The 26,818-nt window shown below is 40.5% G+C and overlaps 1 protein-coding gene and 1 long non-coding RNA gene across 5 annotated transcripts in view; one reads left to right on the top strand and one right to left on the bottom strand.

The window, feature by feature from the left end:
- The window catches only part of DENND4C (DENN domain containing 4C), a 139,736-nt gene extending 137,360 nt beyond the window's left edge, over positions 1 to 2,376 (bottom strand). For both annotated transcript variants that reach the window (XM_064579236.1, XM_064579234.1), the window contains exon 1: positions 2,067 to 2,376. The gene's annotated coding sequence lies outside the window, so the exon portion shown is untranslated. The remainder of the gene's footprint in view (positions 1 to 2,066) is intronic.
- Positions 1,412 to 26,789, top strand: LOC129046040 (uncharacterized). Of its 3 annotated transcripts, none has more exons than XR_010407645.1 (3): positions 1,412 to 1,553; positions 4,851 to 4,948; positions 26,430 to 26,789. It is a non-coding gene; the product is annotated as an uncharacterized LOC129046040 (long non-coding RNA). The 3 variants fall into 3 exon arrangements; XR_010407643.1 differs by lacking the exon at positions 1,412 to 1,553 and adding an exon at positions 2,468 to 2,863; XR_010407644.1 differs by lacking the exon at positions 1,412 to 1,553 and adding an exon at positions 2,468 to 3,335.
- Positions 26,790 to 26,818: the final 29 nt, after the last annotated feature.

Raw genomic sequence — 26,818 nt, 5'->3', positions numbered from 1 at the left:
TGCTTTACAACCTGTACTTAAGCTGCAAGGGTAAGACTAACGTTCAAAACGAGCAGCAAAGCCAATGCAAAATCACTAACTGTCTTGGCAGGAAACTCCAAAGAAAATATGAGATGTTTTGGTCCTAAATGGAAGATACACAAAGAGCAAAGGTGCCTTTATGTATCTTTATCATTTAAATCCCTTGTGTATAGCTACAAACTAGCTTTTACTGAAGATACTTAACATGTTTCTTTATAGAGAGCACCTCAACCAAATAACCTTCCAAGTCTGGCACCACGAATTGTCACAGCCTACACATCACTGCAGTTCCTTATAATTTAAAACATTTGTGCTTTAAGAAGTCCCCACACACCAGCTCTACTGCCAATTTCTTCAGCTGAAAACTCAAGTTTATACTACAAAATACTATGTTTACTCTCAACAACAGGATGCACTCATTTACAAATTATAGAAGAGTATAAATTACTCCAATATACAACTTCAACATTTCTAACATCACTGCTTGTCTATTATCCAAATTAACAAGTCTAAAAACGTAGTGCACTAAGTGAGGTACTATGTATGGCCAAAATCAACTAGCATATTACCGGTTCACTAAAATCAACTATTTTGCAAAATGGCCACACGAGATACCAATGTAGTGCAAAGTGTGGACTGAGTTTGCCATTATGAGAAAAATGAGTCAAAACAAGCCTATACGAGGCAGTTCACCCTCACGAATACAAATCTAAATTCATTTCTGAGTCCCCAGTCTCACAGCAAGAGGACAGTTTACCAACCTTTTAACGGTAATTAATTCAAAGAACAGGGCAGAAAATAAAATATAATGTGTTTTTTTTAATGATTATAACTGAACAAGAACTGACATTCTTTAACGCGCAGTTTTCCTTTGATTTTGCTCTTATGTATACAGATCATAAACTATGCTCTTCTTTTCGGATAGCTTAATACACACGCTCCCCTCAAATCAAGTATTCATTAAAACTTGGCGCCTTGGCCCTAATATCCTCCCCTGTCTTACTATACCCCTCACCTTCTAAACCGGAAGACCGGAAGGGAAGAGCTACTCCTACCGCAAACTGGGGTCTAGGGAAAAAGACTTAACAAGAGTTTGAACACAATTAAGCAGTCTCAGTAAATCAAATTCCCAGATTACGATGTCTGACAATCTCTTTTAGGCAAAACACACAGACAGCTGAGGGTCCGTTCGTTACTGGAGATGACACTTACCCTCATATTTGCACAAGTAACTTCGGTAACTGGCCTAAATTTTCCCGTGTGAAACAAACACAAAAAAGGATGGGACGCTGGTACTCTTTAAAACTGGGTCATTCCTTATCTGTTCTGATGCGACGCAAGGGAAAAAGGTCCATGAAGCAGCAAAAGAAAAAAAAGACAGCATCCTCAGAGCAGAAAAGTTACAGCTCTCTACACAAGTCAGCACTAGGCGCTCATTAGTTGGTTTAATTTGTGTTTAGTCACTCGGAGTTTAATGGAACCAGCCTTCCGAAAAGTCATCTCCCACAAGGAAGCCCTGAGGATCAGCCACGGTAAGGCGGAGGAGGACATGCCCTCCATTCACCTGAGACACCTGCCCGGGCCCCCGGGCCTCCCCTCGCGCTCTCCGGACCCTTCTCGCCAGACCCCAGCCCTCGCTCTCCACCCACTCTAACCCAGTCCCCGCCCCCTCCGCGCCCAGCCCCCTCCCACCCGGCCGTCGCCCAGGAGGTCCCCAGGGCCCAGCCCCCTCGCGCGTCCTGGCAAGTGGTTCTCAGGGGCCGGGGCGGGCGGCGCGGGGAGGCCCGTCCTGGCGCGGCCTCTCCCCCCATCATCACTCCCCGCAGGCTCCGGGGACTCCCCGCCCCCGGAAACCGCGGAGAGACTAGGCCGGGAACGCCAGCCCCGCCACCTTCCGCCTGCTTGGCGACCCCCCGCAGGCGGGCCATCGGAACTCAGCCCTCGGAGTCGCTACCTGCCCGGAGCCCTCCACGGCACAGCAGCGCGGGCCCCGCGGCGGCGCAGCGCAGGGTTCCTCCGCGAAAGGCCCTCCACCGCGGACTCACCTGCCGCCCACTCCACCTTCAGTGCCACCCGGACACAGCCCCTTCCTGGGGCATGAAAGCGCCGGCTTCGCGGCCTGCGCGCCCTCGGCACAGCCGGGCGGGGGACTTGCTCCTGCGGCCGCCGCCTCCACGGCCCGATCTGCGCCTGCGCCGCCTCAAGGGCTCGGTCTCGAGGGGCGCCGCGTGCAGCGATAACGGCCGGGAGCGGGAGCTCGCGCGGGCGGCTCTGCTCTCTCGAGTCCGGCAGAGCGGGCGGCGGGTCGCCTAGGAGCTGCCCGCTGCACTACCGCTCCGACAGCTGACGGCCATGTTTCTGTTCCCTTTCCTTTTTTTTCTCCCCCTCCTTCCGCCCCTTTCCACAGAACAGCACTTTCCTTTTCCCCCCCTCCCTCTCCCTTTCCTACTGCGGGGGCGGGTGGAAAAGGACGTGGGGGAGGGGTGGGGAAGGGCGGGGCAGAGCTAGAGCCCCGCCCCCGGGGAGGGCCGAGCCCGCGCGGCCGCTGCTCCCCTCCCCCCGCCTCCCGCGGCGACCCCCGCGGGGCGTGAGGTCCCAGCCCCACCCCGTTGGAGCCCCTCCTCCGCGTCCGCTCCGCCGGTCCCCAGCCGAAATCGAGCTGGGAGGAAAGAGCCCTGAGCGCTGCTTTGCACCCCTTCTTGCGGGGCTCAGACTCTCTGTGTGGTGTAGGTTTATTGCCTTGGCCTCAGGCAGGTGGCGGCCGCTCCTCTCCGCTTTACCCAAGACGGGGAAAGTGACGCTGCGTCCCTCAAAGTCATTGAGAATGCCGCGCGGGATGCAGGTCTCTGGAAGAGAAGTTTCGTTCCCACGGTGGCAGTTGGAATTTCCACGCATGACGGGGGAGGGAGGGGGGCCCTGAGGCTGGAGAGAGACCCGCGGAATGGCGCTTCCCGAAGTCCTTTCCCCGCTGCAGCGTCCCGAGAGAGTCCTTGGCCGTGCCCGGTGAAGCTGCCTCGGCCGGGATGTCGGGATGGGGACTCCAAATGGAGAAATGGCTTGTTTTAAGTCCTCTCCTGCCTCCTAAGTGTAGGCTCCTTATCTACACGGATGCATGCAAAGTCCTTTCGCCTTCGTGCAAATTTTGCAAACTATTTTTGACAAACGTTTGGAAGTTATTAGAGTGAGGAAGAATAGCAACTAGTTACTCAGTAAGAAGCAAGTGGTTTAAAACAACATTTTTTATCTCCTGACAAAAAATAAAAATAAATGGCGAATGATTTCACAGATTCCATGGCAGGTCAAAATTAGAATGGGTAAGATTTGGGTATCTCTGATGAATATTCAAATATATAATGATCATTTTCCTGAGAATTACTCTCTTGATTCAATCTGCACTTTTGATGAAAAGTGTAAGATTAGACCTCAGTCATGAGCGCTCTGTTGTTGGTTTACTTCTGAAGTTTATTGCATATACAGATAGTTCGAATTTTGTAGCCAATGGCAGAAACTATTTTTCTAACTACATTAGCAGTCAGAATTGATTCTATAGAAATGCACAGCAATAGATATAAGGCTTATTTAGTAATAGTTTGGAGTCAGTTTGAGCACAGTGAAAACCAATATTTGACAACCTGGACAGAAGTTTTTCAAGGAACTAATAACTGGAAATTCAGCTTGAGGACTTCTTGTCCTTCCTTTCTCCAAGCATATTAATTAATAGTTTTAAAGCTAAATAATAGTTTTAAAAAAAGATTTAATATAGACAAGATGTCTTAATGGATAGATTTCGTTAACACACTTAGGGAGTTTTTTCTTCTGGCTTTTTTGCGACCAAAATGGAAGTGAAAAATGGAAGAAGCAATGTATCTCTTCCATTTGATTGACAGATTTTTCTCAGTTTGCAATGTGGGATTTAAGAATTTCTTTAATTTTTTTTCACTATTTTAATTGTCCTATAGATTTCCCATAGATTTGTCATTGCCATTGTCTACCTAAAGTTTCATGGAATGAACTTGTATATTTGGGGCCTAATTTTCTTACCTCGGTAGCTGTTCTTAGGTCTGAAAGTCCTTGATTCAGCAACCTTCTCAACTGCAATCTTACATGCCCGGCACTAAAATAAGTTCATTTTAATTTTTAACATGTAAATATTTGAGTCTAAAACATGGGAGAGGAGCTTGTTATAATCCTATAGTATCAGTTTCAGTTGAGCCTTTCTAGATGCAAGAATGCATAGAAGAAACACCCAGTCCATTGAAGAAGGGAATACAGACCTGTGATTGGGCATGGTCACTGCATATTTCTGTGATTGGGCATGGTCACTGCATATTTCTGTGGATCAGCATTGCAAAAGAGTTAAATGGAAATCCTGTAAATTTCCTTAAAATAAACAAGATATTTTGGGTAGCCATCTTCCGTGCTGAAGCATCCCATATTATTTTCCTCTTCCTGTTTGTTCCCTCGAAAAACTAAAAATTGGCTATCACAGGAATATTCAAAGACCTTTATACTTCTTTATTTCTTTTGATCTGTTTTATTCAACTCCATGTTTAACAGAAGCATTATAAATCTAACAGTTGAATCTGATTATGGTAATTAATTATTTTTAGAATTTCTTTTTTTATTTTATTTTTAAGTAATCTCTACATCCAATGTGGGGCTTGAACCCACAACCCTGAGATCAAGAGTCATATGCTCTTCTGGCTGAGTCTGCCAAGCAACCCCTATTTTTGTAATTTCTTAATGTCTGAATTCCATACTAGATTGTAAGCCCTTGAGAGCAAGGTTCACATGTGACATGTATATTCATATGTCATGTTCTCTTTCAGATTCAGAATAACCAATATATGATAGAGTTGCAAAAAAATATTTGATGAATGACTGAAATAAATCATGGCTCCCTCACTTTCTTCCACTCCGTCCTCAGGTGAGTTACTTAATTTTCCTCATGTGTAAAGTGGGTAAAATTATATTCATAAGAAGTGAGATCATTTATTAACTTACAATAAGCTATAATATCCAACAGACCAGTCCAGTAATGAATACTTAGCACATGTGATAGGCAGCCTTTCGTTGTAGATTACAATGACCCCTGCTTCTTGATTTATGCCCTGTGTAATCTCCTTACACTGGGTGTGGAGTGGACTTATTGACTAGCTTCTAACACAGACTACATCAGAAATGATGAGATGTCTCTAACAAGATGAGGCTATTAAAAAAGAAGACCTGTGGCTTCACTCTTGGATTCTTTCTCTCTTGTCCTGCTGGATTGCTTACTCTGGGGGAAGCTAGCTACCATGTCATCAGGCAGCCCTGAGAATGAGTTCAGAAGTGTATCCTTGCCAAGTTGAGCCTGGAGGTGACTGTAGCCACAGCTAACACCTCCATTTTAGCCTCCTCACAGACCCTGCGCCAGAATCACCCAAATAAGCTGCTTCTGCATTCTTTACTCACAGAAACTGTGAGATGAGAAATGCTTCTTGTTTCCAGCTGCAAAATTTGTGGCGGGGGTGGGGGTGGTAATTTCTTTCATAGCCAAAATAATTAATACATCATAGTAATACCTGGAAGATAGCAAGTGTTCATTAATGGTAGCTCTTCCTTGACTGAGTCTAACAGGGTTTTGCATGTGTTTTCTTAGCATCCTATCACACTAAATTTAATGGTAATGGTTACAGTTGCAATAAGAGAAGGTATCCCGGAAAAGTGGAAAGACTGACTTCTCCTGATCTGTTATTTATAAACTATCTTTGCTCCAAAAGAGTCCATTAAAATGTATTTCATATGATATCTAGGATTTGCTTCAAAATAATGCAATGGGGGTAGAATGGTGAGTAAGTAGGAGTTTAGGTAAAACAAAATTGGACAAATGTTGAAATGGAGTGATTGCTACTGGGGGTTCTTTGTGTTCTCTATTTTTTATGGCTTTTTAAAATTTTTCATAATTAAAAAAAGTGATTTTAAGTATTTCATGGAATCATGAGTTTGGAGTAGAGGGGAAACTTTAGAGATCATCTATTCTAATTAACTCATTTGATAGATGGGGAAATTAAGGTCCAGCAAAGTTTATTGATGTACCTAGAATTTCCCAGTCTCAGCTTTAGTGATTTCATATTTGAGTGTGGAGGAGAAACTACTAAATTCTTAGCTCTTTTTTTCCCAGTCAGAGTAATTTAACTCTAGATTCTCTAGGGTAGCCTCCATAGCATGAAAATCTGAGCCCTGATCTCCACTTCCTAATGTATAATCCACATATCGTACACTGGTAAGCTATTTGGTCCCAGCCCCTCACTCATCAATTTTTGAAAACATAGGATTTGAAGGCCTGGTGATTCATGCCTGCAGGCGCTATATTATTCTTCTAGAAAAGAGTTTTAAGTAAGAATGACACCAACAAACACTAGATCTGCATTGTTCATATATCTACATGAGCCAGTGTGTCCTACTCTGCACAGGAAGCCTTAGCACACTCTCCTTATGCTCCACTCCAGTATCTTATCTGGCTGTGGACTCTGTCTCAGCATTATCAGAATGGCCTCATCTAGAGTCTTTTGGAGTTAGTCAGCATATTCTTTATCCAACTCTCTTTACTAGGCCTACATAGCTGGACCAGCAGTGGGAAGGACTGGCACAAGGCTCTTGGTGTTGAATCAAAGTAGAGTAAATGATCCTGAGAACAAATCACAAAGAAGAGTAGGGATTAGCAAAAACAGGGAAAGAAATAATGGGTAGAGAGGTTGACAGGAAGATAGCCTATATGAAAATCTGAGACACAAGACCTCTTTTATTTCTCACCATCAGAGCAAATTGTCCTCACCACAGATCAAGAAATGTATGTATTCTAGGGGCACCTGGGTGGTGCAGTCAGTTAAGTGTCTGACTCTTGTTTTCTGCTCAGGTCATGATCTCAGGGTCTTGAGATCAAAGCCCTGTCTGGGGCTCCAATCTCTGCCTGAGATTCTCTCTCCTTCTTCCTCTGCCCCTCCTGCTTCTGTGCTCTCTCTCTCAAATAAATAAATAAATCTTTTTTAAAAAAGAAATTTTTGTATTCTCTATTTCAAAGATCATTTTTTTTTTAAATTTTATTAAGAAATCAAAAACAAGGGGCACCTGGGTGGCTCAGTCATTAAGCGGCTGCCTTTGGCTCAGGTCATGATCCCAGAGTCCTGGGATCGAGCCCCACATCGGGCTCCCTGCTCAGCGGGGGGCCTGCTTCTCCCTTTCCCACTCCCCCTGCTTGTGTTCCCTCTCTTGCTGTGTCTCTCTCTGTCAAATAAATAAAATCTTTAAAAAAAAAATCGAAAACAATAAAATAGAAGCATCAACAAAAATAATAATATAATGAACTCTTCCTATGTTTATTGCCCAGCTTCAGCTCATAGTAAATCTTGCTCTCTCCCTCTCTCTCTGACAAATAAATAAATAAAATATATTTTTTAAAAGATTTTATTTATTTTTGCACGAAAGAGAGAGTACAATTAGGGAGAGGGGCAGAGGGAGAAGCAGACTTCCCGCTGAGCAGGGAGCCTTATGAGGGACTCAATCCCAGGACTCAAGTATCATGACCTGAGCCAGAGGCAGACACTTAACTGACTGAGCCACCCAGGTACCCAATAAATAAAATCTTTAAAAAAAAGAATCAAAGAATCAAATACTGCTTAAAAATCTCAAGATTAATATTCAACTTCTGGCTTATATTTAATATGAGTTCAATAAGCGCAGTATTGTTTTACGTGCCCTGACAAAAAAATCACTGGGATCTGGTGCTAATACCCTTTACCACCTATTCAAATTTTCCCCTACTTTTATGGTTCCTCTCACACAGAAAACATCAACTGAATACTAGTAAGTGTCTCTAAGAAGAATCCATAGAAACCAGAATAATTGCAACCCCTTTTTGTTGTTCACTCCCCAATTTACCTCTCTAGACCCAAATTTCCCTGAGCTATGGAGTCAACCATCAAACTCTACCTCCAATGTCTAGATGACATCTAACATTTTACATGTTCAAAACATAGCTCTTAATTCCTTCCCTGCACTATATCTCCCCCCCAAAAAACTATTCCTTTTGAAGCTACCTCATTTCATTATTTGGTGCCACCATCTTCTCTATCTTGCCAGATGATGTCCTCTTCCAGCCCCAGATCCAAGGTGGATCACAAGAACTAGGGGTTAGGGAGGAGGTCATTTGGCAAGACAGGAGAAACGGAGCAGGGGTCGGCATTGGGAGAACTGTCCAACACTCTCAGAGGCCACTCCTGGGAAGCCACAAAAGGGCCAGTGTCTACAGACTATTGATGGCCATTTAGTGGGGCACAAGAGGCAGTTATGTACAGTCGAGTGAAGCAGTCATCTCAGCTGTGTGTCCCACCGTTGAGGCGTAGAGTCCTTCCATTGGCATCCGCCTGCATAGAGCTGTGGCTCTTGACTAGGAGAATGTAAGCCTGTATCCCGAGACTTGAACACCTAACCACGTTGTGCCTGTAAACAACTGCTCTTTTTTAGTTTTCCAGGATACAGAACAGGGTGACCTTGACACCCAGAAAGGCATGAGTGGTATAGAAAGGAAAGCTTTGGAGGAAGTGTATTAGATAAGCTGTTTTCAGGCATGGCTTACAATGCTGTTGGCCATGAATTCAATGTTAAGAAATCAATGATATATATTAAATAAGGTTTATTTAAACAGAAACACATAAAACAAGGTTATGTGTTGATTAGTTGAAGCAAATGTGAACAAAGGCTCTCAGGAAACTATTTCTGCTAGGAGAAGTGCTTAGTGTTTGCTAATTCAATGTTCCCTGCCTACCCTATTTAAAACAACACCCACATATGCTCCTGGGTGGCTCAGTCGTTAAGCGTCTGCCTCCGGCTCAGGTCATGATCCCAGGGTCCTGGGAGCCCCACATCGGGCTCCCTGCTCAGTGGGAAGCCTGCTTCCCCCTCTCCCACTCCCCCTGCTCATGTTCCCTCTCTTGCTATGGCTCTCTCTTTCAAATAAATAAATAAATAAATAAAATCTTAAAAAACAAAACAAAACAAAACACCCACATTATATCATCTTGCCCTGTGTTAAATTTTCCCCAACCTCTGGTCACTGACATTTCTTGTCTATTTAGGTGTTTGCTCTCAGCATGTAAATTCCATAAGGGCAGGAACTTTAGTTTATTCACTACTATATCCCTGGGACCTAGAACAGTAGTAAATATTGTTGGTGAATCAATCAAATAATTAAGCAGCCCATGAGGAGTCTGTTCTCTCCACCACTTTTCAGCCTCCATGTTTCTGGTCATTGTTCCATCCCAGGGATTACCGAAATCCTAGGACAGGTAAACCCCAGCTAGCTCTGCCTCTCCAATCCTACACATATGCCTGAGCATGTCTGAAACATCTGGAACTCTCATCTGTATTTCTTCCCTGTGCAGTCTACATGAGAAAGTTCTTTGAGTTGGGTCCAGAGCATTAAATACGGGTTGTGAATAATTCTATGCTAGCAATAACCATTAACTGACAATGCCTAAAAGAGAACAAAGCAAGTTAGCAAATTCTGTCTTAACTGACTCGAATGACATGTTAATTCTCAACCTAATGATTTATTTACTGGTGCCCACTGCCTTCATTAAAATTATTAGAGCATTTTCTTTTGAGCTTGTCAAAGGGAAAATTGTATTTGTGTTTACTTTAGTCACCAAAGTTAATTGCTATTTTAATACTCTTTTGATGTGCTAATAGCTCCTAATGAGGATCATTAATTAGAAAACTAAAAGGAGAAGGCAGGTTTCTGCAGAAATTTTGAATTTATTCCCACTACTCCCCTAAACTCCATTTCCTGGGACTTACTACTCATTTCACCTAGATTTCTACAGTTAAATCAAACTTGGTCAAACCATATTCATTGGGAAAGAATCTAGCAGTTAGGCTTTTGGATCCCTGTTTACTCCATAAGCAAGTTCTTTCATGTCCCTGAGCCTCTTTCCTCCAGCATAAAATATTTATCTTGCAGAGTCGTTTAAGATTAATCATTATTTGCAGCAAGCATTTATCAAGCACCTACTATAGGCCAGTCACCATGCTAGGTACTTAATCTTAACTGTCTACTACTCCGCCCTATTGGGGAATTGTCATTATAGTTTCCCATGAGATAATGTATAGTGACTGGCACATACTCAGACAGGGGTTGGCATACTACAGCCCTTGGCCAAATCTACCCTGATGACTGTTTTTGTAAAGTTTTATTGGAACACAGACATGCCCATTTGTTTACTATTGTCTATGGCTATTTTTGCACTAAAATGGCAGAATTGAAGAGTTATGACAGAGACAATATGGCCCACAAAGATAAAAGTATTTGCTATCTAATACTTTATATAAAAAAAAAAGTTGCCAACTCTTAAACTAGGAGACCAACAAAAGTTAATTTGATTTACTTTTCCCTCCAAACAGGAGACCAGAAAAAAAAAAAACACAAAAAAACAAACACAGACAAGCAGGGATAGAGAATGGGTCACCAATGGCTAGAGTCCCAAGGGATCAAAGATTTTTCCCAAAAAAAAAGGGGGGGAAGAATAGAGGTGAATGACCCTAATTTGTGACTTCCAGATACATTGCCTTTTGCAGAATGAGCAGCCTCCAGTATGGAAAGTGGCAAGCAATGTGCTTATGGACGAATTAGAATTTAGTTATGAGTCCCCAGGGGAGAGTCAGGTGGAAGGGGTTCAATGATTAGGTTAAGGATGTGGAGGAGAAATCTGTTTATCATGGAAAATCTCAGGAGGCAGAGTGGAAAGCTTTGTAAAGGAAGAGTGAAAGCAGTGGGGGCTCCAGAATGTCTATAACCAAGGGACTTAGGGGTGTCACTGGTTGAAAGAATGTCACTTATCCATACCAAGAACGGGTGAAGGGAGCTGAAGGAGATCATTGGAGATCTGGAGCTGCTCCCTAATGTCCCATTGGCATTTCCCACTAATGGGAGGTCAGGAACGGGAAAAGGAAGCAAAAGCATAAGCGGCACAAAAAGTCATGACAAAAAGGACTTATATTTTGAACAGTGACTGAAGATGATGATGGAAATGATAAACGTGGTAGAATAACCTGGCTTCAGGATTTCAAAAGGATTCTTCTCATAAACTTGCTTTACCTTGGGTAGAAGCCCAGATCCTGGTAGAATCAGTGGCCTGGGGACGCTGATGGTCTGACCTGTAAATTTTGTAGGCCTGAAGTGACCAGGTCTTACACGATCAGTGCTTTAACTGTAGGTATCCAGCAGTTCTGTCAATGAAGTTGTTTTCATTCTTTAAGCCTGCTGGAATTATGGCAATCAGTAGGCCATCGTGCAGAAAGGTAAGTTGAAATAACCCAATCGTTAAAAAGAAAAAAGAAAAGAGGGGCACCTGGGTGGCTCAGTCGTTAAGTGTCTGCCTTCAGCTCAGGTCATAGTCCCAGGGTCCTGGGATCGAGTCCCACATCGGGCTCCCTGCTTAACAGGGAGTCTGCTTCTCCCTCTCCTGCTCCCTCTGCTTGTGCTCTCAATCTCTCAATCTCTCTCTCAAATAAATAAATGAAATCTTAAAAAAAAAAGAAAAGAAAGTGAAACCATACTATCAGAAGTTCTTAGTCCTGTTTTTTGATATGCTTTTGCTTTCTTGCTTTTTTTTTTCCCCAAGGTAACACCATCTTTTACAATACTTTTGTAGTTGTAGGAAAGTCATATAAAAGGACCATGATTTCTGGAAAGTTAAAAAAACAAACAAAACAAGCAACTACCTCTAGTGTTGTTTCAGGGGAGTTCTGACTCTAATGTATACTCTCCTTTCACCTCAACTAGATTTTTTATCGTTCAGTGTTCATGAGCCGTTTTCACTACGTGTTTTGCAAGTCATGGCATCTCCAGAATTTTTAAGCAGAGTAGTAACTTGTTTAATATCTCCAGAGAGTCAGTTTCTTAGGGTAACTTTTCTGAAGATTCCATCCCATTCTGGGGCAAAACTCAGAAGCTTTTTTAAGTTTACCTGTTGGATTCAGTTCAATGACTTTTTTTTTTTTTTACCTTTGATCCTAATATTCTTCAGCTCTTTCATTTTTTAAACATATAAAAGTTATTTTAGAGCTGGACTTATCAATTGGTTTGCTCAGAAGGCAGCTAAAATCAAAGTACTATTAGTAATGTTGTCCTGGTATGTGGAAAACAAGTTTTTTTGAGCTGACATGTTAGAAAAGCATTTTGGTTTCAGAGAAAGGCCACAATTATTTATATACCTCAGCCAGAAAACATACCTAAATTACAATTCATATTTTTTTATTAACATATAATGTATTATTTGTTTCAGAGGTACAGATCTGTGATTCAACAGTCTTACACAATTCACAGCACTCACCATAGCACATACCCTCCCCAATGTCCATCATCCAGCCACTGCATCCCTCCCACCCCCCACCACTCCAGCAACCCTCAGTTTGTTTCCTGAGATTAAGAGTCTCTTATGGTTTGTCTCCCTCTCTTGTTTCATCTTGTTTCATTTTTCCCTCTCTTCCCCTATGATCCTCTGTCTTGTTTCTTAAATTCCTCATATCAGTGAGATCATATGATACTCGTCTTTCTCTAATTTACTTATTTTGCTTAGCATAATACCCTCCAGTTCCATCTACATCATTGCAAATGACAAGATTTCCATTTTTTGATGGCTGCATAATATTCCATTGTATATATATCACCTCTTCTTTTTTTTTTTTTAAGATTTTATTTATTTATTTGACAGAGAGAGACACAGTAAGAGAGGGAACACAAGCAGGGGGAGTGGGAGAGGGAGAAACAGGCTTCCTGCGGAGCAGGGAGCCCGATGTGGGGCTCAATCCCAGGACCCTGGGATCACGACCTGAGCCAAAGGCAGATGTTTAATGACTGAGCCAACCAGGCACCCCTATGTCACCTCTTCTTTATCCATTCATCTGTCAGTGGACATCTAGGCTCTTTCCATAGTTCGGCTATTGTGGACATTGCTACTATAAACATTGGGGTGCATGTGCCCCATTGGATCAATACATTTGTATCTTTGGGGTAGTAGTGCAATTGCTGGGTCATAGGATAACTCTATTTTCAACTTTTTGAGGAACCTCCATACTGTTTTCCAGAGTGGCTCCACCAGCTACAGTTCATATTAAGTAAGGGAAAGGCAAAGGGCCAATACTTTTTCACTCATTATTGAGTATTTATTGAATATCTACTAGGTGCCTACATTGTTCTAGGTGCTAGGGTTGGAGCAAAAACAAAACAGATGAAAATTCCTGCCTTTGGGAAGCTTATAGTATAGTGAGGGAAAACAGGCAATAAACAAAATAAATAGGAGGGGTGCCTGGGTGGCTCAGTCAGTTAAGCGTCTGCCTTCAGCTCAGGTCATGATCCCAGGGTCCTGGGATTGAGCCCCCAAGGGCGACGGACTCCCTGCTCAGCGGGGAGCCTGCTTGTCCCTCTGCCTGCCGCTCCCCCCGCTTGTGCTCTTTCTCTTTCTGATAAATAAATAAATAAATAAATATTTAAAAAAAAAACAAAATAGGGGCGCCTGGGTGGTTCAGTTGGTTAAGCGACTGCCTTCAGCTCAGGTCATGATCCCAGGGTCCTGGGATCGAGTCCCACATCGGGCTCCCTGCTCTGCGGGAAGCCTGCTTCTCCCTCTCCCACTCCCCCTGCTTGTGTTCCCTCTCTCGCTGTGTCTCTCTCTCTCAAATAAATAAATAAAATCTTAAAAAAAAAAATTAAAAAAAAAAACAAAATAAATAGGAAAATATATAATATGGTAAAAAGTGATAAATACAAGAAAAAAAATTATGCTGGGAAGGGGAATGGGGGCTTTTGCCAATGAGCTATTTGCAATTCTAGTCAGGACTCCAGTTAGCTTCGAACACTCTTGATTTCTTCAGAATGCTTTGGAGCTTACAGACACTTAACTAGAAGCTTGAAGCGTGTTCCAAGAGACAGGAATTGGGACTGGTGGTATCTTGCCCACTTATCTGATTACTTCAGGCCTTATGCAGAGCCAGAGCATTATTCCACACACAGCCTTCCCTATCTTCTGCACCTCCTCTACCACTTCTCCCCTGCCAGTTGTTTTTTATTTATGCATTTAAAGTGAAAAGAGGGGGCAAAAAGCATTAGAAATCCTTTTGCTTATATTTTGAGTCTGATGCCTTTTTTTGGCTTTTTAATTAATTACATATATATCAAAACTGTAAAATTTTAAAATTAGCATACAGTATTATATTAGTTTCGGGTGCACAATATAGTGACTCAACAATGCTATGCATTACTCAGTGCTCATTATGATAAGTGCCCTCCTTAATCCCTTTCACGTATTGCACCCATCCCCCCACCCACCTCCCCTCTGGTAACCATCAGTTTGTTCTCTATAGTTAAGAGTCTGGTTTTTTTGTTTGTCTCTTCCTTTTCTTTGTTCGTTTGTTTTCTTTCTTAAATTCCACATGGGAGTGAAATTGTATAGTATTTGCCTTTCTCTGACTTATTTCACTTAGCATTATGCCCTCTAGATCCATCCATGTCATTGCAAATGCCAAGATTTCATTATTTTTTATGGCTGAGTCATATTCCTGTGTGTGTGTGTGTGTGTGTGTGTACCACATCTTACTTAACCATTCATCTATTGATGGACACTTGGGTTGCTTCCATAATTTGGCTATTGTAAATAATGCTGCAATAAACACAGGGGTGGCTGCATCAATTTACATTCCCACCAAGAATACACGAGTGTTTCCTTTTTCCCCATATCATTGCCAACACTTGTTGTTTCTTATGTTGTTGATTTTAGCCATTCTGACAGGTGTAAGGTGATAGCTCATTGTGGTTTTGATTTGCATTTCCCTGATGATGAGTGATATTGAGCATCTTTTCATGTGTCTGTTGGCCATCTGTATGTCTTCTTTGGAGAAATATCTGTTCATGTCTTCTGCCCTTTTTAAAATTGGATTATTTGTTTTCTTGGTGTTGAGTTATATAAGTTTTTTATATATTTTGGATACTAACCCTTTATCATAGATGTCATTTACAAATATCTTCTCCTATTCAGTAGGTTGTGTTTTAGTTTTGTTGATGGTTTCCTTTGCTGTGCAGAAACTTTTTATAAAGTCCCAATAGTTTAATTTTGCTTTTGTTTTCCCTGCTCAGGAAACATATCTAGAAAAATGTTGTTATGGCTGTTGTCAGAGAAATTACTGCCTGTGCTATCTTCTAGGATTTTTATGGCTTCAGGTCTCACACTTAGGTCTTTAACCCATTTTGAGTTTATTTTTTCTGTATGGTATAAGAAAGTGGTCCGGTTTCACTCTTTTGCATGTAGTTGTCCAAGTCTGGTGCATTTTTTAAAAAATGTAAATTCTAAAAAAATTTAAGGTGCACCTGGGTGGCTTAGTCAGTTAAGCGTCTGCCTTCAGCTCAGGTCCTGATCCCAGGGTCCTGGGATCCAGTCTCGCATCAGGCTCCCTGCTCAGTGGGGAATCTGCTTATTCCTCTCCCTTTGCTTCCCTCTCCCTTGCTCTCCCTCTCTCACTCTTTCTCACACAATTAAATATATAAAATCTTGGGCGCCTGGGTGGCTCAGTTGGTTAAGCAACTGCCTTCGGCTCAGGTCATGATCCTGGAGTCCCTGGATCGAGTCCTGCATCGAGCTCCCTGCTCGGCGGGGAGCCTGCTTCTCCCTCTGACCCTCCCCCCTCTCATGTGCTCTCCGTCTCTCTCATTCTCTCTGTCTCAAATAAATAAATAAAATCTTTAAATAAATAAATAAAATCTTTTTTTAAAAAGACTATTTCATCATAGTAAATAAAATTTTAAATTTTTAAAATAAATAAATAAAAATGTAAATGCTAATGAGTTCTAGAAATGGAAAGCACATGAAAGCAAAATTCCCATAGCTTTTGCTATTGCAGATAAACTGGTGATTGAATCCACCTTAGAATTTCTTTCCATTTGAAATTTGGCACAGTACCCTGGAGAGCACTGAGTCAATGGTTTGGGGTTTGGGGTACCAGGTATACCACTGCCTACCTGTGCAATATGAGCAGGTCATGTACCTTTCTAGGCATCACATCTTCATCTGAGGAACTCTACAATGCTGTGATTCTTCTTCTTGGTAATCAGTTCAAGTCATTAGTTACGTAAGCCTAAATGAAATAAAACTTCCCTTTTTTTTTTCAGGAAGTAAATATATGTGGCTAAGATGATTAACCAAGTTTTGTATATAAATTAAGTAGAACATGGATCTTATGACCGATTTACATGACTCTTTGATCCCCATGAATGTTTTTTTATTAGGAATATGTATCAAATTCTTTGCATATATTTGTATTTTACACCAAAGTGGATTTTAAAATATAGAAAAGATTAATTTGCATAAACTAATCTCAACTTTGAAATTTGAATGGCTTTAGAAAACTAGAATATTAAGATCAATTTAGGGCAACGTTTTTTTGGAACATAACATTGTGTTGCTTTATATATGAATAAAACTTGATAAATAATGATAATTAAAATCGTTGCCAGAAGTCTTGATAGGTGCATTATATATATTAACTCAGTTGAAACTTAGAAGAACCTCAGTGAGGTAGATATTATTATCTTCTCCATTTTATAGATCAATGATCTGGAATTCAGAGGGAATAAATAGCTTGCTCAAGTCCACGGAGACCTTGAGCCTAAATTTGAGCCTGGGGCCTATCTGACTCTGGAGCCTTGGATCATTATCAGTATTGCTCTCTTAAGGAAGGACATTTTCATATGCAGTAACTGAACACTGGTTGAAGACAGTGCCAAGAGAAGATTAGGGGAGAGTGTACCGCATTTTGTGTGACAGCAGAGATTTTGAGCAGATCCAGTGACCCTCAGTTACCCAAAGTTTATACACCCAGAGCTGCCATTTCCTATTTGAATTAAAAATATTATTTATTGTAGGGGAACCTGGGTGGCTCAGTCAGCTAAGCATCTGACTCTTGGTCTCAGCTCAGGTCTGGATCTCAGAGTCGTGAGTTCAAGCCCCACATTGGGCTCCACACTGGGCATGGAGCCTATATTAAAATATATATATATATATATATATATATATATATATATATATACTATATATATATAGTTTATTGTAATTTCTATAACAACTGAATATTCATTAATCCTGACAAATGTGTTTTTACACACAAGAGAATCATCAATATATCCTTCTGATCACAGAAAATAATTTATTATAAACCTATTCAAGTAAAACATGCAAATGTTATCAAAAAAACCTAAAATTCAACCATATTTAACATAGATTTTTGCCTTTACAACATTAGCCAAGGGTATTATACCTAAAGTACCTTTGATAATATTATTCTAATTTACTTCATTTGGATTTATGTATCACTCAGTATTTTGGTAGATAAAGATAGTTATTGGGGCACCTGGTTGCTCAGTTGGTTAAGCATCTGACTTTTGATCTCAGCTCAGATCTTGATCTCAGGGTGATGAGTTTAAGCCCCAAATTGGGCTTCATGCTGGGAGTGGAGCCTACTTAAAAATAAATAAATAAAAAGATATTTATCTTTTCTCTTATAGATCATTCTAAATCTTTTCTCTTGTAGGTCATTATTAATAGCAGTTGTGGGGTGCCTGGCTGGCTCAGTCAGTGGAGCATGTGACTCTTAATCTCAGGGTTGTGAGTTCAAGCCCCACATTGGGTGTAGAGATTACTTTAAAAGTAAAATCTTTAAAAAAAAAAATAGCAGTTTGTTAGCTCTAGGTTATTGAATACAGACAAAGATCATAACATTGCATGAAATAGTCTATAATTAAAATTTTAACTAAGTTGGCTTCAGTGAGCCTAAGAGGTATTCCCTACCCCAAGTAAATTTCAAGTAATATACTGAATAACTTCCAATTAATAGTAACTCAGAATTCAAAATTATAATATGTTGGCAAATATTAATTGACATTCCCTCAACTTGGACTTTTAAGTAAGGAAATATTTTTTTAGACATTGACTACAGTATATAGAAGGAAACTGTCAATAAATATATCTGCTTTCTTAATGTCAGTGGATCACATTAGTGTAATTTAGCCATAGAAATGAAACTTATAAAAATGATATAGTAAAATAAAGCAGCTCTATCATGAAACTGGGTCATATTCTGCCTTTTCTGTAGACTTCCAAAACAAGTCTACAAGAGACTTACCTATAAGAGAATTCTCACAAAACTACTGCACAAAAGAAGAGCTATATCCAAAGTATAAGTGTTCAAGAAATAAGAATTCTCCAAAGAAGTAACTTGAAACAGGGATTGAAGGGCTACAGAAAACCCATTTTCTTACCAGAGAGTAATTCATGTTCAAATCATCATCACAAAGCATTAACCCTGGACACACAGTTTTTGACCGATGTTTAAGCAAATCACTTAAATTGGCACAACTGGACCAAAGGGAAGGGTTTGGGAGGAAACATGCTCTCCGGCTGTTGGAAGCCATCTTGCTATAATGAGGGAAGCCATTCAACTGTCTGAAGATAAAGCCAAGTTACCTGGGAGAAGATTGGAGAAAATCACAGGGAATTGGAGCCGGAATATGAAAGAATTAAACCTAAGGCTCTGGACTTCCATTTCTGTGAGCCGGTAAAATTCCTTATATTTTAAAGCCATTTGAGATAAGTTTCTGACTCTTGCTGCTAAAAGCATCTTTTTTTTTTTTTTTTAAGATTTTATTTATTTATTTGAGAGAGAGAGAATGAGAGATAGAGAGCACGAAAGGGAAGAGGGTCAGAGGGAGAAGCAGACTCCCAGCTGAGCAGGGAGCCCGATGTGGGACTCGATCCCGGGACTCCAGGATCATGGCCTGAGCCGAAGGCAGTTGCTTAACCAACTGAGCCACCCAGGTGCCCCTGCTAAAAGCATCTTAAAGGAATTCTTGACATATTAGAGATCTTTGTTACTTTTCCATTATATGTTTTGTAAAAATTCTCCCATCAGACCATATATTGTCTTTTGTTTATCAGACATTAAAATCTATTTAAAGTTATAAAGATTAAAACAGGTGTGGTATCAGTGTTCAACTAGAAAGACATATTTAACTTAGAGATGGATTCAAGGATACAAAATAATTTACAATAAGATAAAATTGGGGAAAGATGGATTTCTATTAGTATTGCTTTGTGACTCATACCACAACAAAATAAACTGTAATTGGTTAAAGGCATGAATGACAAATAGTAAAACTATAAAAATGTTACAGTAAAAAATTTTAAAATAAGGTGCCTGGGTGGCTCAGATGGTTAAGCGTCCGCCTTCGGCTCAGGTCATGATCCCAGGGTCCTGGGATCGAGTCCCATATCAGGCTCCCTGCTCAGCGGGGAGCCTGCCTCTCTCTGTCTCTCTGTCTCTCTCTCTCTCTGTCTCTTATGAATAAATAAATCAAATCTTGGGCGCCTGGGTGGCTCAGTTGGTTAAGCGACTGCCTTCGGCTCAGGTCATGATCCTGGAGTCCCGGGATCAAGTCCCGCATCGGGCTCCCTGCTCGGCAGGGAGCCTGCTTCTGCCTCTGACCCTCCCCCCTCTCATGTGCTCTCTCTCTCATTCTCTCTGTCTCAAATAAATAAATAAAATCTTAAAAAAAAAAAATAAAATAAATAAATAAATCAAATCTTTAAAAAAAATTTTTTTTTCTAAATAATTATGTAATCTTGACACAAGAAAGATCTTTCTAGGCTTCATGCCAAAGGTAGGAAACATACAAGAAAAGATATGGTTACACAAAAATTAAAATGTGTTCCTTTTTGGGGTGCCTGGGTGGCTCAGTCGTTAAGCGTCTGCCTTCGGCTCAGGTCATGATCCCAGGGTTCTGGGATCGAGCCCCACATCGGGCTCCCTGCTCGGCGGGAAGCCTGCTTCTCCCTCTCCCACTCCCCCTGCTTGTGTTCCCTCTCTCGCTATGTCTCTCTGTCAAATAAATAAATAAAATCTTAAAAAAAAAAAAAAAAGTTTTCCTTTTTTTTTTTTTTTAAGATTTTATTTATTTATTTGACAGAGAGAGACACAGTACGAGAGGGAACACAAGCAGGGGGAGTGGGAGAGGGAGAAGCAGGCTTCCCACAGAGGAGAAAGCCCGATGTGGGGCTCGATCCCAGGACCCTGGGACCATGACCTGAGCCGAAGGCAGTTGCTTAACAACTGAGCCACCCAGGCGCCCTTTTTTTTTGATTAGCATTTTTCTTTTTTTTTTAATCTTTTTTTTTTTTAAGTGTGGGGCTTGAACTCACAACCCCAAGATGAGATCACAAGTTGGATGCTCTATTGACTGAGCAAGTCAGGTGACCCTGATTAGCAGTTTTCTTTTTTTTTCTGATTAGCAGTTTCCAACTGTGAAAGTAATACATATTTATTATGTATTATGTATAAAAATGTCAAACAATACAGAGTTGTATAAAATAAATAATTAGTATCCCCTTCTTTTCTTCAATCCCTCACTCTATAGCTAACCACTTTTAATAGTTTGTATTAAGTATTTCTGGGCTTTTCTCAGGACATACATACACATATAATGTGCGTACCTAAATATATAACTTTTTCTTTTTTTTTAACTACTTTTTTTTTTTTTTTTAAGATTTTATTTACTTATTTGACAGACAGAGACACAGCGAGAGAGGGAACACAAGCAGGGGGAGTGGGAGAGGGAGAAGCAGGCTTCCCGCAGAGCAGGGAGCCCGATGTGGGACTCGATCCCAGGACCCTGGGATCATGACCTGAGCCGAAGGCGGACGCTTAACGACTGAGCCACCCAGGTGCCCCTAAATATATAACTTTTTCAAAATAAGAGTCATTCTAAGTGATATTTTGCATGTAGTCTTTCTCCCTCAAAAGCATATCATGGACATCTTTCCTTGTCAACACACAAAGAGCTACTTTACTCTTTCTGACATCTGCCTTGCATATTCTAGTACATTAATGAACGTTAATGTATTGAATTAATCACTTATTAAAGTATATCTGGATTTTTCCAGTTTGGGAGATTTTATTACAGAGAAAGTTATAACAAATATATGAAGATTTGCTTTTGTTAATATACATGAATGGCTCTTTCAAATCAATTGTGTTCCAAATAAAAACACAAAGGGCACACATTTAGATAAGAAATGACATAAAATATGATATTTACATGGGAAAAATAGATAAAAACAAGAAAGACGATTCAGATGAAATACACACGGCAAACAAATATAAGCAAATATCTGACAAATAAATATTTGCATTTACTAATAATAGGGAAAAAAGAAAATGAGATACTGCTTTTCATCCAGCAGATGAACAAAGAGAGGGGGGGAAAAGAATGAAAAAAGAGGAAGTGTGGTGGTGAGGAAAAGGCGTTTTATAAACTAACAAGTATTCATTCGTATGTACTTTCAACAGGACAGTTAATTAATGCCTTTTAATCCAATGAGGCCATTTGCAGAAATTTTAACTAAAAATTAACTAAGGCTACATCTTTTTTTTTTTTTTAACTAAAGCTACATCTTAATTACATTTTAGTTAAGGCCATTACAGGAATGTTTAAATCCTATAGTGAGACATAATTTAAAATAGCAAATATTCAACAACTAAACTGTGGAACATCTGTCTATGAGGTGGACTGCAACGCATCATATTAAGAATGATGTTGGGGGCGCCTGGGTGGCTCAGTTGGTTAAGCGACTGCCTTCAGCTCAGGTCATGATCCTGGAGTCCCAGCATCGAGTCCCGCATCGGGCTCCCTGCTCAGCAGGGAGTCTGCTTCTTCCTCTGACCCTCTTCCCTCTCGTGCTCTCTATCTCTCATTCTCTCCCTCTCAAATAAATAAATAAAACCTTTAAATAAATAAAAAGAATGATGTTGTTGAAAAATATATTTTTATATGGAAAAGTTCAGGCTAAAATCCAGTCTGCACAGACGATTGCTTTTTAAATTAGTGTGAATATCCGTACGCATACACATATATAGAAAAACGCTGCCACCTCACATGACGGTGAGGTCATGGGGAATTTGTTTCCTTCAGTCTGCTTAACTGTATTTCCAATGAACACATATTACAATCATTTAATAAAAGGTATACAATGTTGAAATGAAGAGTGTGCTTTGGTATAAGTTAAAATGTAAGACTTCCTATGAGGAGGAGACTGTGCAGGAACCAAAAGCAAACAGAACAGCTGGATTTCTATTGATAAGGGAGGTGTGCTCTCTTTTTAAGAGAATAGCAAATGACTCCCTGTGGATTTGGAATTCACTCTGTCAGTGTAAGGATGTGTCTTTGTGACTATCATCTCTTTATTCTTAAGCCAAGTGGAAAGAGAACAAAGCAGTCAGAAGAAACTGATAAGGACCTTTAACTGATCTGGGGAGTAGGGGGAATTAAGAAAACCAAACCTCAATTAACTCTTAAAGTAATTTTGTGTAGCAAGAGAATAGTCTGGACTCCGTGAAGCCGGAGGAAAAATCTCATTGAGCTCTTGTTACCAGTGGAATTTTGAAACTAGATGGGGGGGACTATCCTTGGTGGAATTTCGAGACTGAAGTGTGGGGACTATCCTTGGCGGGAGACCTTCTAACAGACTTATATTCAGGGTCAGAGAGAAGCCTTCCTACTCCATCTGGGAATAAAACCAAAATGTGATATATTTTGAAAGGTGGTAAAACTATTATATTTAGCCTGTGTATGTTTTCAATAAAATCTTGCGTAATGGGGGTATCATCTGAACATAGTGTTAAGCAATAGCCCTGTATGTGTTTTCATATTAGAAGAGGAACTTAAAAATGTGATAATCTATCTCTTGGTTAACCATTACTGTTCCTCAAGTCCAGTCGTTTGGACAACAAAACATTAGTCAAGGTAACACCAAACATAATTTACAGCTATGAAACCCAAACAAACAAACAATGACCAGAATGCTGAATTTGAAACCTAAAGCACTTACAGTGGGAACATCAAATCCAGCAAAGCTATTAAGCACGTGATTAACGGGCAACTGGCTTTTACAAGATTGACCTATTATTTTTAGATTTTCAGCGATAGGGCGCCTGGGTGGCTCAGTCGTTAAGCGTCTGCCTTCGGCTCAGGTTATGATCCCAGAGTCCTGGGATCGAGTCCCACATCGGGCTCCCTGCTCAGTGGGAAGCCTGCTTCTCCCTCTCCCACTCCCCCTGCTTGTGTTCCTGCTCTCGCTGTCTCTGTCAAATAAATAAATAAAATCTTAAAAAAAAAATCTTTAAAAAAAAAATAGATTTTCAGCGATAGTTTGCTAGAGCATACAAATGGTGATTTCTCTGTTTGATAAATCTACAAGTAATGACCTCTTTCAAGTGAGTCACACAACCTTTTCTATCTACAAGCATCACAACTGAAAATTCTGAGATCATTCTCAATATAACAAATATAAGGTATACTAATTTATTTACTTAATATAGTTTGGTAAATGGGGTGCCGGGGTGGCTCAGTCTGTTGGGTGTCTGCCTTCGGCTCAGGTCATGATCTCAGGGTCCTGGGATTGAACCCCTGGGTCGGGCTCCCTGCTCAGCAGGGAGTCTGCTTCTCCCTCTCCTTCTTGCCCCTTCCCCTCCACTCATGCTCTCTCTCTCTCTCAAATAAATAAACAAAATATTTTAAAAATATATTGTTTGCTAAATCCCGATACTGGCTGATTTAATCCATAACATTCCATATAGTTAGGTATCAAGGTTGGCTGCCAGATATGAACCTTCGGGCTTGGGAGTGATGAAGTGACCTTGTCTCCCTCCAAACCTGCCAGAACTGCTCATGTAGGCAACTGTTTACATTTTTAGTCCTCTTTATTTTATTTTTTTTTTTTTAAGATTTTATTTATTTATTCATGAGAGACAGAGAGAGAGAGAGGCAGAGGGAGAAGCAGGCTCCCAAGGATCAGGGAGCCTGATGTGGGACTCGATCCCAGGACCCTGGGATCATGACCTGAGCTGAAGGCAGACGCTTAACCAGCTGAGCCACCCAGGCGCCCCCACCTACACACCTCTTAAATGGAGATACTGTTTCCCTAAGTCCTGGAGACTAAAACCAACAGGGAAATATTAGCTCAGCTAGAAAAGCATCTTTCTTAGTTTCTAGACAGGATTTCTTCTTTGGTAGAGGGTCCTCACATAAAAACCAAAATTTGTTAATCCAAAAAACCTGGTGCAAGAGTTACCTGTTTGCACAGGCTTTTCCCCCAAGGGGAAGCTGTTTCCCCCAAGAAGAACCTGTTAGACTAGTTGCCATCACTCAATTAGAAAAGACATTCATGTGATACACACTTGAAACCTGTCTTTCATTTAACTCTCATCTCCTCATTTACCCCCCAGATAGAGACACACTTGCCTGCCCAGCTTTGTCTGGTTTGTGGATAGTTTACCAGGAGGAACTAAGGTTTCCTGGCACTCCAGTTCTGTTCTGGTGTTATTTCACTGTTCAAATTCTTCTGATTCTGCCACCACCAATCAGTCTGGGAAAATATATATCTGTGAGCTTGTAAATGCATGAGGCATCAGGCATATGCTTACTTTGCATGAATTTGGCTGAATGCTCTGATCTTATTCTGAGTATATGAATTTGATGCCAGTTTGTTTAAATTACACTGTGAGATTACTAACATTCTTCTCATGGCCCTAGAGCTCTTTGGGTTACTTAATAGCTGAATAGTATCTGAGGAGCATCATTATAATGCAATCTTTTTTTTTTTAAAGATTTTATTTATTTATTTGAGAGAGAAAGAATGAGAGACAGCACATGAGACCGGGGAGGGTGAGAGGGAGAAGCAGACTCCCTGCTGAGCAGGGAGCCCGATGCGGGACTCGATCCCGGGACTCCAGGATCATGACCTGAACTGAAGGCAGACGCTTAACTAACTGAGCCGCCCAGGTACCCATAATGCGATCTTTTTGTAAATACAGTGTTTTGTTGGTACAAATTGAGAAAACCTTAATCCCAAGTAAATTTCCCACCAGCCTGTCACAATACCTGAAATTCCACTATTAGGGACTCATATCTTTACATCTTGAAAGGAACTCAAGACACCTAATAGTGTATTTTTATGTGAGTGTATGTCTGTGTGTGCCTGCTTATTTCAAAATGTTAACAATTATCTGGAGATAGTGGGATTATTATTTTAATTTTCTTCATATGTTTCCCTATTTTCAAAAAATTCTACAATGAATACATACACTTTTCTTATCAGAAAAAAGTGCTTAAAATTTTTATACACTCAAGAATGGTAAATTTAAAGCGATTCTGAGCAAGTAGTACCTTACTGAATATATATTTCTCAAACTTTTTACCCTAATGCCAGGTCTCCAGAAGCCAGAAGCCTTCAGAAATAGGTATAAGATCCCAAAAGGAAGTAAATCCTCATATTGATAATGTTTTGTTCTTAAGCAGAACAGATATTCACATATTAATATAACACATTCTTTTGTACTCATTACACTAAAATTTTTTTATTTTTTATTTTTTATTTTTTTTAAAGATTTTATTTATTTATTTGACAGAGAGAGACACAGCGAGAGAGGGAACACAAGCAGGGGGAGTGGGAGAGGGAGAAGCAGGCTTGCCGCTGAGCAGAGAGCCCGATGCGGGGCTCGATCCCAGGACCCTGGGATCATGACCTGAACCGAAGGCAGACGCTTAATGCCTGAGCCACCCAGGCGCCCCTAAAAAATTTTTTTAAAGTAAAAAAGAAAATCCTGAGGGGATCCTGGGTGGCTCAGTTGGTTAAGCTTCTGATTCTTGATTTTGGCCCAGGTCATGATCTCAGGGTCGTAAAATGGAGCCCTGGGTGGGGCTCCATGCTTAGCACAGAGTCTGCTTGAGATTCTCTCTCTCTCCCTCTCCTTCTGCCCCTCCCCCAGCTCGATTGCACATGCTGGCTCACTCTCTCTCTCAAATAAATAAATAAAGTCTTTTTAAAAAAGAAAATCCTGAAAGGACTAAAGGTAAACTTCTATTTTCCCAGTATTGCCCAGGCCTGCACGGCAGGATTTGTGCAGAGGAACTTCTTTATAGATAATGTGGCTATATAAGAAGCATTTCTAAAAATAGTTTAGAAAACTAGAATGTGTAAGACATTACACGTTACACCTAATATGGACATTACCCACATTAGGCTAAATTAGACCCATATTAGGCTAAAGTTTACCCACATTTTATGGTAAAGTTTGTTTATTTAAAAAAATTTTTTGTTCTCTACCAGTCCCTGGTGATAGTTTAAACTATTGAAATTCTACTGAAAATAAGTTATGATGATAAGCATCATATGATATCTACTCACATCATATTTGTGCTCCTTTTCAATGTCAGGTAAATTTGGGGTTTTTTTGTTTGTTTCTTTTTAAGATTTTATTTATTTATTTAACAGAGAGAGAGAGAGAGAGTGCTCGAAAGAGCACACAGAGAAACGGCAGAGGGAGAAGGAGAAGCAGACTCCCCGCTGAGTAAGGAGCCTGATGTGGGGCTCCATCCCAGGACGCCAGGATCATGACCTGAGCTGAAGACAGACACTTAACCAATTGAGCCACGCAAGCACCCTCACCTTCTCTTTTTATTGTGTCTGTATGAGATTATGGATGCTAACTGAGTTTATTGCAGTAATCATTTCACAATATATGTAAGCCGAACCCCCTTCTGCTGTACACCTTAAATTTATATAGTAATGTATGTTAATTGTATCTTAATAAAACTGGAGAAAAATTAATCAATGGATATAAAGAAACTGAATTGTAATATATATTTAAAAAATTTTTTAAT

The sequence above is a fragment of the Mirounga angustirostris genome, unplaced genomic scaffold, assembly GCF_029215605.1.
Source record: "Mirounga angustirostris isolate CCGP_5_RB_7025 unplaced genomic scaffold, mMirAng1.0.hap1 SCAF_15, whole genome shotgun sequence".
NCBI classification, from domain to species: Eukaryota; Metazoa; Chordata; class Mammalia; order Carnivora; family Phocidae; genus Mirounga; species Mirounga angustirostris.
This window is presented reverse-complemented; position numbering and strand designations above follow the sequence as displayed.